Source organism: Lissotriton vulgaris, chromosome 1_1 (genome assembly GCF_964263255.1).
Source record: "Lissotriton vulgaris chromosome 1_1, aLisVul1.2, whole genome shotgun sequence".
Classification (NCBI taxonomy): Eukaryota; Metazoa; Chordata; class Amphibia; order Caudata; family Salamandridae; genus Lissotriton; species Lissotriton vulgaris.
This window is the reverse complement of record NC_141685.1, coordinates 202,127,307-202,139,620: the sequence shown is the minus strand read 5'-3', so window position 1 is coordinate 202,139,620 and position 12,314 is coordinate 202,127,307.

Genomic DNA, 12,314 nt, shown 5'->3' with positions numbered 1-12,314 from the left:
AAGGTTAAGGACCTGCTCTTGGGTGCCGAAGCCTTCTCGGAAACCGAATTGAATGTCCGAGATTATACCCCGGTCCTCGGTCCACTGCTGGAGACGCTCGAGAATCACTCTCCCCACTACTTTCCCGAGGGAGTCCAGCAGTGATATGGGCCGATAGCACTTTACATCTTGTCGGTCCCCCTTTTTAAAAATGGGGACCATTATTGATTTCGTCCAGGATGTTAAGATTCCCTCTGTTGCTGCTGCTGTACATACTCTGGTTAAGATGGGAGCCCAAAGATCTTGGTTGCATTTAAAAAGGTCCACCGGGACCCCATCGGGTCCTGGTGCCTTGCCTGTTTTACTACTCTGCAGAGCGGCTATAAGATCTGGAATATCAAAAGGGACCAGAATGGGGTAGTTTACCTTAGGGGGAGGGGATTCTGTTGGGTGATTGTTCTTAAAAATTTCCTCAAAGTGGGAGACCCAGGTGTTTTCGTCGATAGCGACTTCTATTTTCGGGGTCTCTCTATCTGTGAGGTATGGGGATCTGACCGTACGCCAAAAAAGCTCACTGTTTTGGGAGACTGCTCCGTGATGGAGATCATCCCATAACTTTTGCTTTAGTTGCGCAGTACGGATCTTTCTCTCCCTTGTATATTGGCGCCTAAGCAGCTGAATCTGAGCCACATCACGTGGGTTGCTTTTGAGCGCGGATTTCAGGTTTGATAGGGCCGCTGTGCAGTTGTGGTTAAACCACTTTGGCTTTGGTGGGCGGTTTGATTTAGGTTTTGTGGTCAACAGGTCTTTTATTGTATCTAATATTGTGTTAAAATTTTCCAGAACTTCTTTGTGACTAATTGTAAGGTCCAGACATTTCATTATGTTTGAGTAGGACTGCGTTACTAGTTTTTTCATTATGTCTGATGGATTAATTTTCGCCCATCTAATTGTTAGTCCATTACGTTTACCGACCTCTATCTTGTTCTGCCGAAGAGTAGTCGCCATGTCTGATTTGTATGAGAGGTTGGCAGGCATGGGCATAGTTAGCGTTAGGGTTGCGTGATCGCTAAAGGGTGTGACAGTGACTTCGAAGTCTTTCAATGACGACATCAGGGTTTGGGAGAGAAATATGAAGTCTACTGTTGTCTTGTGCCCTCTGCCCACATAGGTTGGGATGAATTCATTTGGATCTGCTTTTGGATGATTGACAATCTGAAGATCTAAGTCTGATAGGGCAATATTGATTATGTTTCCCAGTTTAGAATGTGCGAGGTGAGCTAGTGGGATGTTAAGTTCGTCCACTATCCCGCAACACACTAAATTGGGAACTGTGCAGGGGTGGAGGTTGAAATCACCTCCCCAAATTAAGTGGGTTGCTTTATTAGCAGGGCTCTGATGTAATAGTTGTTTTAATTTATCGGTTATGGTGGTGAGAAGAATTATAAATTTTTCTTCTGGTAGGTTATTATATGTATTAGTCAAAATAATACTGTCTTTGTTGGGGAGGGTGAGCAATAAGATTTGGTAGTTGGTGTCCAGAGAGAGTACGGCCACTTTATTAAAAGATAAAGAATTTGAAATATAAGTGGCTAGCCCACCTTTTGGTCTGCCCATTGTACTGGTTAAGGCTGGAACATTATAGGTTTTATAGCCTTGTATATGGAGTTCTTCTACAGACCATGTCTCCTGGAGACAAATTATTTGGCTTGAGGCTAAAAACTTCTGCGCAGAACCATCCTCGATTTTATTGCGGAGGCCCGCGATGTTCCAGTAAGAGGCTATGAGGAGTGGGGTGTCATCAATAGATTCAGCTTCTGGGGTTATCATGTTCTTTTTCTTATTACTAATAGGTAGAACAGTAATATTGGGTTGCAAGGGGGGAGATAATTGGGTATCAGTGGGAGAAATTTCTATTGATGGTCAGTCGACCATTTCTAGGCCGCTAAACCTATTACTTAGTGGGATGTTTTGCCAAGGGTCCCATCGTGTTTGGTCTCTATGTGGGGGCCAATATGTATCGGGTCTTCTGTCATCACACCTTCCGCCCTGACGGCGCTGTCTCACTGGGTGCCAGGAGAAATCTGGCTCGTATTGGTTATGGGGACCGTTGTAGATGGTATTTTGAAAGCCGTCCTGTCTAGGGAATGGGACGGATGTCAGAAGTGGGAGGGACCAAGGGGGCTCCTGCTCGTGTGTATAGCTGTCTATATGCCTGAAGGGATAGAAAAAGGGGAGGGACTTGATCTTAATTCCTCCATTTGGGGTGATGTCTTCCCAGGCACAGACATAATCCGCTGTTCGAGGATCCTCGAAAGTGATTGTGATACAGTCCCCGGGAATGGTCTTTCGGGTGTTGCCCACCCATGGTACCCTAGCTACAGATCTAATCTTGCCGCGCCAGGAAGATGGGATTGGGCGGTTGGTTTGAAGCCAGTGCTGAACTTTATTTTTCAGAGACCAAGCCGGTTCTGGGGTAGAATCTGTTAGTTCTGGCACGCCGGCCATGACTGCAACGTAGGGTGAGGCCTCTGGAGGGAAGTCTGCTGGAAATCGTGATGGACCAAGATTCCCCGCAGTATTTCTTTTGGGTCTACCCACAGGTGTTTTTGGTGTTTTTAATGGAGCAGGGGGGGGGGGTAAGGTTTTTGTTATTGCGTTATGCGTGGTTTTCCCTGAGGTTTTATTGGCAGTACCGCTCGGTACGGTCGGAGTGGGGGCAGTAGCAGCAGGGACAGTTGTTGCGGGCACAGCTAGGGGAATCGGGACGGTGGTCTGTTGTGGGTTACTAGTAGAACTTTGAGCTGTTACAGTTTTTGCTATTTTGGTTATATTTGTGGTATTTTTATTGGCCAACGCATTTGGTGTCGTTATCCTAAGGGTCTTTTGTTGTGGATTAGATAAAGGTAAATTGGCCATTAGTGCATTAGAGCTTGTTGGTTTTTTACTGTTGTTTTGTGGTGGTTTTTGAGAACGTGATAGTTCAGAGGGATGCTGATTTTTTATAAAGTTAGTAATTTGTAATTCTAGAGATGCTAGCCGATGTTCTAGAGGTTGTAGTGCTTGCTTGACTACTTTGGCTATGCTGGAGAGTGTTAGTTCCTGAGCCTCAGGTGCACTCAGATCCGTCGAAGTTTGTTTTGTGGGATGAGGGTCCAAGACTATCAGGGAAGGTGGCTCCTTAACTACATGATGGACTGACGCTAGGATCTCGACATGTGTCGCCCTATCATTCTGGATTTGTGGGATACTTGATGTTGTTACCAAGGTGTCCAGGATGGTTGGGTTTTGTGATACCCTTTGCTTACTGATTGCTCCCTCCCTCCTACCCCTTTCTAATCTTTTTTCTGACGAGGAGATATCTACAGGAGTTGTTGGAAGCAGTTCGGGTGTTTTTTCCAGATCGAAGCTGAGTTGGGAGTCCGCTAGCTGAGATACCGACAAGTCTACTATATTTGGTAGGCTGCGTCTCTCTCTAGTTGGAGCCAACTCTGTGGATGGGATGCCTAGCGCTGGGGATCTGGCTTCCGCCAAAGTTCCTAGTGAGGATCTTTTTGCAAATGCCAGATCTAGGGAGACCCTTTCTTCGATGAGTGTTATACTTTCATCTATAAGCGTGTTTGCCTTCGCTAGGAAGTCGTCCATGGGACCAAGCAGTTTGCCTGCGGCACTGGGGGCTTTAGTTTTAGCTTTGTTCCCTCTCGTATAGACCATTGCTATTCTATTTCAGTTGTAGAGATGAAGTTAAGCATATAATTCTTACTAATGACAAAAAATGAGTCGGAATATGATGTTGGAGTTAAGGGGGATTGCCCAGTCCAGTCTCTACCAGCCTCTAACGGCCTAAAACGGCCCAGTCTTTGCCCGGGTCTTCGCCCCGGGCTGCGACCCGCGGCGCGACCCGCGGCGCGTTTAGAGGCTGTCTAGATATGAGGGAAGGAAGGAGGGCGTGGCCTCCGGGGGAAGAGGCGCCGGCTGCAAGGAGCGGTGGTTTCTGGGCCTCGCAGTCCCCCGGTGGGCTGTTTGTGGACACAACCAATGCACTACTACCTGGGCGGGTCGCGCTGAGAGCGAGATGGTGAACTGCCGATTGCAGTAACGCTCCCACCAGCCGACCTCAGCTCCAGGGAGTGCGCTTCAGGATTTGGGCAAATTAGCAGTTCCTCTTTCGTGGCACAGAGCAGGTCAGTGAGCGGCACCCGCGCAGCGGGTGTCGCGAAAGGTTATGTAGAAGCGTCCCAATGAGTGGGCGTGGCCTCCGGGGGAAGAGGCGCCGGCTGCAAGGAGCGGTGGTTTCTGGGCCTCGCAGTCCCCCGGTGGGCTGTTTGTGGACACAACCAATGCACTACTACCTGGGCGGGTCGCGCTGAGAGCGAGATGGTGAACTGCCGATTGCAGTAACGCTCCCACCAGCCGACCTCAGCTCCAGGGAGTGCGCTTCAGGATTTGGGCAAATTAGCAGTTCCTCTTTCGTGGCACAGAGCAGGTCAGTGAGCGGCACCCGCGCAGCGGGTGTCGCGAAAGGTTATGTAGAAGCGTCCCAATGAGTGGGCGTGGCCTCCGGGGGAAGAGGCGCCGGCTGCAAGGAGCGGTGGTTTCTGGGCCTCGCAGTCCCCCGGTGGGCTGTTTGTGGACACAACCAATGCACTGCTACCTGGGCGGGTCGCGCTGAGAGCGAGATGGTGAACTGCCGATTGCAGTAACGCTCCCACCAGCCGACCTCAGCTCCAGGGAGTGCGCTTCAGGATTTGGGCAAATTAGCAGTTCCTCTTTCGTGGCACAGAGCAGGTCAGTGAGCGGCACCCGCGCAGCGGGTGTCGCGAAAGGTTATGTAGAAGCGTCCCAATGAGTGGGCGTGGCCTCCGGGGGAAGAGGCGCCGGCTGCAAGGAGCGGTGGTTTCTGGGCCTCGCAGTCCCCCGGTGGGCTGTTTGTGGACACAACCAATGCACTACTACCTGGGCGGGTCGCGCTGAGAGCGAGATGGTGAACTGCCGATTGCAGTAACGCTCCCACCAGCCGACCTCAGCTCCAGGGAGTGCGCTTCAGGATTTGGGCAAATTAGCAGTTCCTCTTTCGTGGCACAGAGCAGGTCAGTGAGCGGCACCCGCGCAGCGGGTGTCGCGAAAGGTTATGTAGAAGCGTCCCAATGAGTGGGCGTGGCCTCCGGGGGAAGAGGCGCCGGCTGCAAGGAGCGGTGGTTTCTGGGCCTCGCAGTCCCCCGGTGGGCTGTTTGTGGACACAACCAATGCACTGCTACCTGGGCGGGTCGCGCTGAGAGCGAGATGGTGAACTGCCGATTGCAGTAACGCTCCCACCAGCCGACCTCAGCTCCAGGGAGTGCGCTTCAGGATTTGGGCAAATTAGCAGTTCCTCTTTCGTGGCACAGAGCAGGTCAGTGAGCGGCAATTATATATAAGAAATGTACTGTATTTCCTAACCATAATGATATAATAGTGCAGAGAGATATTTATTTTGAAAGTCAGTCAGTAGTCAGCCGAAACCAACCAAAAGTGAGCTCACATTGTGTACTTAGTGCTCATATGTCAAGATAAAAGTGATTAATAGACGAGACCCGAAGTAGCCAAAAGTGAGTTAACAGTATGAATTCTATACTTGTGTGGGAAGACTGAAAGTTAACGAAAATTATTCATGTGCCAATAGATAAAAGAAATTAAGAAGAAAGCTATAAGAAACAGATCAATATATAATACCTTCAGAAAATAATAAATAACTTTTCAAAGTGTTCCATATGAAGTTCAACTCTTCCAGCGAAAATATTTAGTCCTTAACAAGTGTTAAATAAGAAGAAAGAACATGATAATATTATAAATTAGTTCATATTCTAAAGTAAGTAGTTGGTCTGTTGTAAGAATGGAAAACAAAGTATTTGTGTAGCTATTGGAAAAGGTATTTTTATCCCCTTGAAATAAATACTATGATAGGCATCGGCCGAGAAGAAAAAGAAGAAAGATACATGATTTTCTTCGAACGTCTAGTCTACAACCAGACTGCGGTTATTTCAAGGAAGCAGCGAGCCATGTGCTACTAAAAATGAGGTGACGTAATTAGACTTCAACAAAGCCGACGCCATCATAGCACCCCACCTCTGGGACATCATAAACAACTCCTTCGCATCAGCCACCTTCCCAGAAAGCTGGAAGCACGCAGAAATCAACGCCCTTCTGAAGAAACCCACAGCCGACCCAAAAGACCTCAAGAACTTTCGCCCCATCTCTCTCCTTCCCTTGCCGGCAAAAGTCATCGAGAAGACCGTCAACAAACAACTGACTTCATTCCTCGAAGCAAACAACTTGATCGGCCCATCCCAGTCCGGATTTGAGCCTACCACAGCACCAAGACCGCCCTCATCGCAGCCACCGACGACATCAGGACACTGATGGACAACGGGGAAACAACCGCTCTCATCCTCCTGGACCTCTCGGCCGCCTTCGACACCGTCTACCACTGTACCCTAACAACCCACCTCTACAACACTGGGATCCAAGGAAAAGCCCTGGACTGGATCACCTCGTTCCTCTCCGACAGAACCCGGAGAGTCCGCCTCCCTCCCTTCCGCTCCGCGGCCACCAAGATCATCTGCGGTGTACCCCAATGATCCTCGCTTAGCCCAACCCTCTTCAACATCTACATGAGCCCCCTTGCCGCCATCGCACGCAAACACAACCTCAACATCATCTCCTACGCCGACACCCAGCTGATACTCTCCCTCACCAAAGACCCAGCCACCGCCAAATCCAACCTCCAGGAAGGAATGAAAAATGTCGCAGAATGGATGAAGCTCAGCCGTCTGAAACTGAACTCAGACAAGACGGAGGGCCTCATCCTCAGACAATCCCCATCCGCTTGGGATGACTCCTGGTGGCCCACTGCGCTGGGCACCGCACCGAGACCCACAGACCACACACGCAACCTTGGATTCATCCAGGACTCCTCCCTCATGATGACCAGACAAGTCAACGCCATCTCATCTTCATGCTTCAACACCCTACGCATGCTTCGAAAGATCTTCCAATGGATCCCCACCGAAACCAGAAAGACGGTCACCCAGGCCCTCGTCACCAGCCACCTGGACTACTGGAACGCCCTATACGCTGGAACCACAGCCAAACTTCAGAAACGACTTCAGCGCGTTCAGAACGCCTCCGCACGTCTCATCCTCGACATCCCCCCGCAACAGCCACATAACTGCCCACCTGAGAAACCTGCACTGGCTCTCCGTCAGCAAGATGATCACGTTCAGGCTCCTCACCCACGCACACAAAGCGCTACACAACATGGGTCCCGAATACCTCAACAACCGCCTTTCGTTCTACACTCCCGCCCGCCAGCTCCGCTCCACAAGCCTAGCCCTCGCCACCGTCCCACAGATCCGCAGAAACACCGCAGGAGGAAGATTGTTCTCCTACCTGGCTGCCAAGACATGGAACTTCCTCCCCGCACACCTACGACTTACCCATGACCATCTCACCTTCAGGAAGCACCTCAAAACCTGGCTATTTGAGTAGTAACAACACCCCCCTCCCTTCAGCGCCTTGAGACCCTCACAGGTGAGTAGCGCGCTCTACAAATGCACTGATTGATTGATTGATTAGATTAATATTTAAGAAAAGCAAAGTGTTTGTGAAAGTAAGTGTGCCAGTAGGCTACGTACTGTTGGAAAATAATTTGAGAGTGTAGGGTTAATCAAGTACAATAGGCGGGGTGGCAATAAGTGTAAGACATGTAACACCCTACATAGATACCACAGTATGGTGGCTTACTTGAAATAGAAAACCACATACAAGTAGAGATCTCTAAGAAAAGAAACTGAGAAAATAAATTAATTGAAGAAATGTAAAAAACTTAATTGAAGAAATGTAAAACTGGATGGGTCCAAGGTACTGACAGAATTGGGCACTTACTGTGACATGAACATACGGGTTGGAATCTGCAACAACAAAAATACATTAGAAATTAGTTCCATCAAAGACAAAGTGGGGCAGCACTTACTGTCACATGAAAGTATTTTATAATGGCCTCTCTAAGGCATATTAAGTGCACCTTGCAAAATACACACTTTGCTCTTCCTAAGTAACCATCCTGAAGAAGACCCACTATATGCTTAGAGTTGAAACGTCCTCTACTTACATGAAAATTAGAGCTAGTGTTAAATTCAATTGCCCAGTGAAATTTCAAATACTGTATTGGCAGTACCACTTATGACAAAGAGTTGCTGCTCCGTTGTGTTTTTGCTTTTAAACACCCTATGTTTGTTAGTTTATTTGTTACAGTGGGAGCACTTAAGAGAACTAAGCCCTTTAATGTGAAGCAATAAATGTTTTATACCTTTGCAATGTGTGGTTCTTTACTGGCAGAGCTATGGTAAAAGCAAAACAAAAACAGATAGGCAACCCATGAATAGCTCCCTAGAGCATGAGGTGTGCTTAATCTGCCTTTAAGAGGTTGTTATTAAACCTGCATCCTCTAAAGTTGCTGGATTGGTGAGGATAAGCAAGTAAAGTAGGAAAGCAGAGGTTAAGGGGACTTGAATTGTGGGGTATTTTTGGGCCCAAGGCACTTAAGAGACATATCACAAGTAGTGGGTGCAAATTGTATGCTGAATTTGTAGGCCCTACCTGTAGTTTGGTGATCCGACATATGTTCTTGTGGGTTACATATAATTAGTATTCACAGTTTGCGACTGCCTGTGGTTGGCTGCGAACACAGAGACGGTAACCTACAAGGAACAGAACAGCAGATCCATCTGTGCATTCTCAAAAAGGACATATGTTGCTTCAAAAAATGTTTCCCATTTGGAAAGACATTGGGGAGACAGCCCGTGGTTCCCTAGACCATTGCCTACTCACTCCGCCACCACTTGACACAGTGACTAAAGTAGAAGCTGTCCAGTGAGTACAGGTACCTATTTGCAAATGGATTACCTCCTCCTTTAAAGTGGCAGTAACTTCTCCACGATTTGTGGCACAAACCATTTATACATTTCATTGCTTATCATACCCTCTTCAAATTTCAATTTGCAATGAATTTCGAAAGGGGGTTATTACATAATAAAAAGATGCTGTTGCAAACCCTCTGATTTTGCAAACCGCAGGGCTTGTGAAAACAAAAAACTTTAGTATATCTGGCCATTTGTTTGCACTCTTACCTCTGCAACCTATGCAAATGTTCTCTTTGAATCATTAGAAAAATCTAGAATGCATGCAAAGGTTGAAGGAAGTGTGCTGAAGATTGGCACCAAGGTGATGCCTCAACCTTTAAATCTCAGCTGCCCAACTGGGGGCTACATGGTTTATTGTTTAAACTCATGACTCTCATTAAACCTAACAACCCTGTCAAGAGCACCCCAAAACATGTAAAAACTCTCGAAAGACACTGTGACAGCAGAGCCCCAATTTTATGTGACACAGTATCTGTATCCTGAAAATGGCTTAACCTGCTCACTTCTCTAATCTTCTCTAATCTTCTTTTGTCAGAGATAACAGGTGGCTGTTGTATTGCTTACACAACATTGTTTTGCATGATGATGGGAAAGAGTAAAGATCTGCACATAGTATTGCACAAACTATTGGAGCCAAGCTTGGACAAGCTCAAAAAAGAGAACTTTAAGTGAGATGAGATGACATAATCTAACTATACAATTCCTTTAACAAGTGACCATTGGAGTGTAGATTTTGGTAGATCCACAAATGACTCACCTTTAATGAATGTACTAGCTGAGTACTTACCGTAAGCCTATATGAGCATATAGTTCTCATGGGTCTTTGTCACCTGAGGACCTGAACAGAAAGTTTATAAACACACCACACCCTTCCCACTTGATGTAACACTCTTTGTCTCTGATGTGATACTTTTTATTGTATTTTAACATGAGGTTTTAATTTAAAATGCTGAATAAAATTTTGAATGTGTACTTTGGTGCAATAGGGATATGCTCATGTGTTTTATTTGTGATACCCCCATTAGCTCATCCCTACTGCTTTGACATTGTTCCTGTAGTATACCAAAACTTTGACATTAGCGCAACTTCACTGATCACCACTTAAGATCTTATTGTTTGCTTTAAACTTTCTTCCATATACTGTATATTAGAGAACTGTTAGACCTCGCACCATTGGTGTGGGTCTCCCTTCCATTTTTCGCTTTTGTCTCCTCTGTGTTTGCTGGTGTTCGATGCTCTGGGCGCTGTGCCACTGCCATTCAGTGCCACAGTGCGTATTCTCCCTATTATAAATTAACTGTATAAATTGGTATTCCCATAATTGGCTCGTTTGGTTTACCTGTTAGTCCCTAGTATAGTGCACCGTGCGTGCCCAGGGGCTGGTAGACCGAATACTGCTGGTGCTGGTGGGCCTGCAGCGCTGATTGTGCCACCCACAGAAGCAGCTTGTAAAGTGTATCTCAGGCCTGCCATTGCAGAGTCTGTGTGCAGTCCAGAATTGCCGTGCAGACTGGACGTGAACCTACTTCCCAGTCCCTAAACCTTCCCTTTGCATCATGTAAGTCACCCCTATGGCAGGGTGCATTGTATGTGAAAGGTAGGACATGCCTTGGTCTATGTACCATGTCCTGATAGTGAATTGCACTCCATTTCGTTTTTAGGTCTCGCTATTCGATGCGCATGCGCATCGAGCTTGCGAGACTATGGGGGCTTAAACAGTCTTTAACTAACTTGCAAGGAATCGTGGCGATTCCTTGCAGTGCCCGTGACTTTTAAGCTCAATGCGCATGCGCATTGAGCTTAAAAGCGCGTGCACATCTCACAGCCTCCCCCAGCTCTGCCCCTCCTCCCCTGGCCGCCGTGTCGCATTTCTCCTCCCCCCTCCCCTTCTCTCTCTTCCCTCCGTCTTGTTTATTTATTTTTTTACCCGCTCCGCCCCCTCCCCTGCCCGCCGTGTCGCATTTTTCCTCCACCCTCCCCTTCTCTCTCTTCCCTCCGTCTTGTTTATTTATTTTTTTAACCGCTCCGCCCCCTCCCCTGCCCACTGTGTCGCATTTGTCCTCCCCCCTCCCCTTCTCTCTTTTCCCTCCGTCTTGTTTATTTATTTTTTTACCCGCTCCGCCCCCTCCCCTGCCCGTCGTGTCGCATTTCTCCTCAACCCTCCCCTTCTCTCTCTTCACTCACAGGGCAGAGACACATATTCCAGCGGATACCTAAAATGATCATGATTTATCCACTCATAACAATGCCCTGGTGGATTTGTTGGCCTCGGCTACTTGCTTGCATTTTGAAAAATACGCCTGTCCCGCTGGGTGGAAAAGTGCAATAGCGATCACTAGCCCCAACCTCCCTCCATCTTGCGTAGTCAAGAACCAGGTACAGCGTTGCACCTGATGTTTCAACCGCGAGCCCGCCTGCTCGTAGGCGGCTCTTATGGTTCTTGGTGGCGGTGGCTATGGGGTCGGTACGGATTCAAACATTCAGATCACCACATAGTTCTCTGATGAACTCTCATCTCACAGACCTATCCTGAACAATTTGCTGCAAGCCAAAGCTTCTATGCTTGGTTGGCTGTGCACATGATTGCTGCATCGTGTCATTAATGCCTCTTTTTGCAGTATTTCCCATACATTTTTCAATTTTTGAGGATACTGGATAGCTTTTCAGCTCTGGGAGGTTGGGTCTGATATTTCAATTAGCATATTTCACGTTTTTATTAGTTAGCTGTAAAGTGTGTACAAACAGCATATACTTCTTAAAAGTCAAATTGCAAATGCGAGCCTGCAGCAAAAACTTCTGGCGCTCACGCTTTGCAAACACTCTCACATGCACTGTAGAATGGACATGCGGCGCTCCAGGCTGGTTATTTAAAGTGACACTTCATTCGTTTTGCATTTGGTAGATTCAACAATTCCCAAGCCAGCGGTCGCTCTGCCTTACACAAATAACGCCAGGCTGAATAGTGCTTAAATCTAAAGCTTACGTTGCATATACACATACATATGCAAACACAAATAACATACGTAAACAGAGCAAATGCCATGTTGCCAGAGATTATGTATCTTGGATGCACACAGACATAACAGGAGTTGCCCTATAAACCACCTAGAAGGCTGGGCTATACAGATACAGAACCACAACTGGGCGAAAGGGGTGTAATTTGAAAAAATAAATCCTGTTGTGAGACCCAAAAGTTGTCAAAGAAAAACTAATAACTCACAAAAAAACACTTCGTCTTTAATAAAAGTGCAAATGAATCAATTAAAGATCTCTAAATGATACTGCTCAGTACTTACACAGTCAAGTAAAAGTGCAGTGAAACGTGTGTACAAAAAAGGGAGCTAAAAACTGTTTAATATTGATCCATCCTGAGAC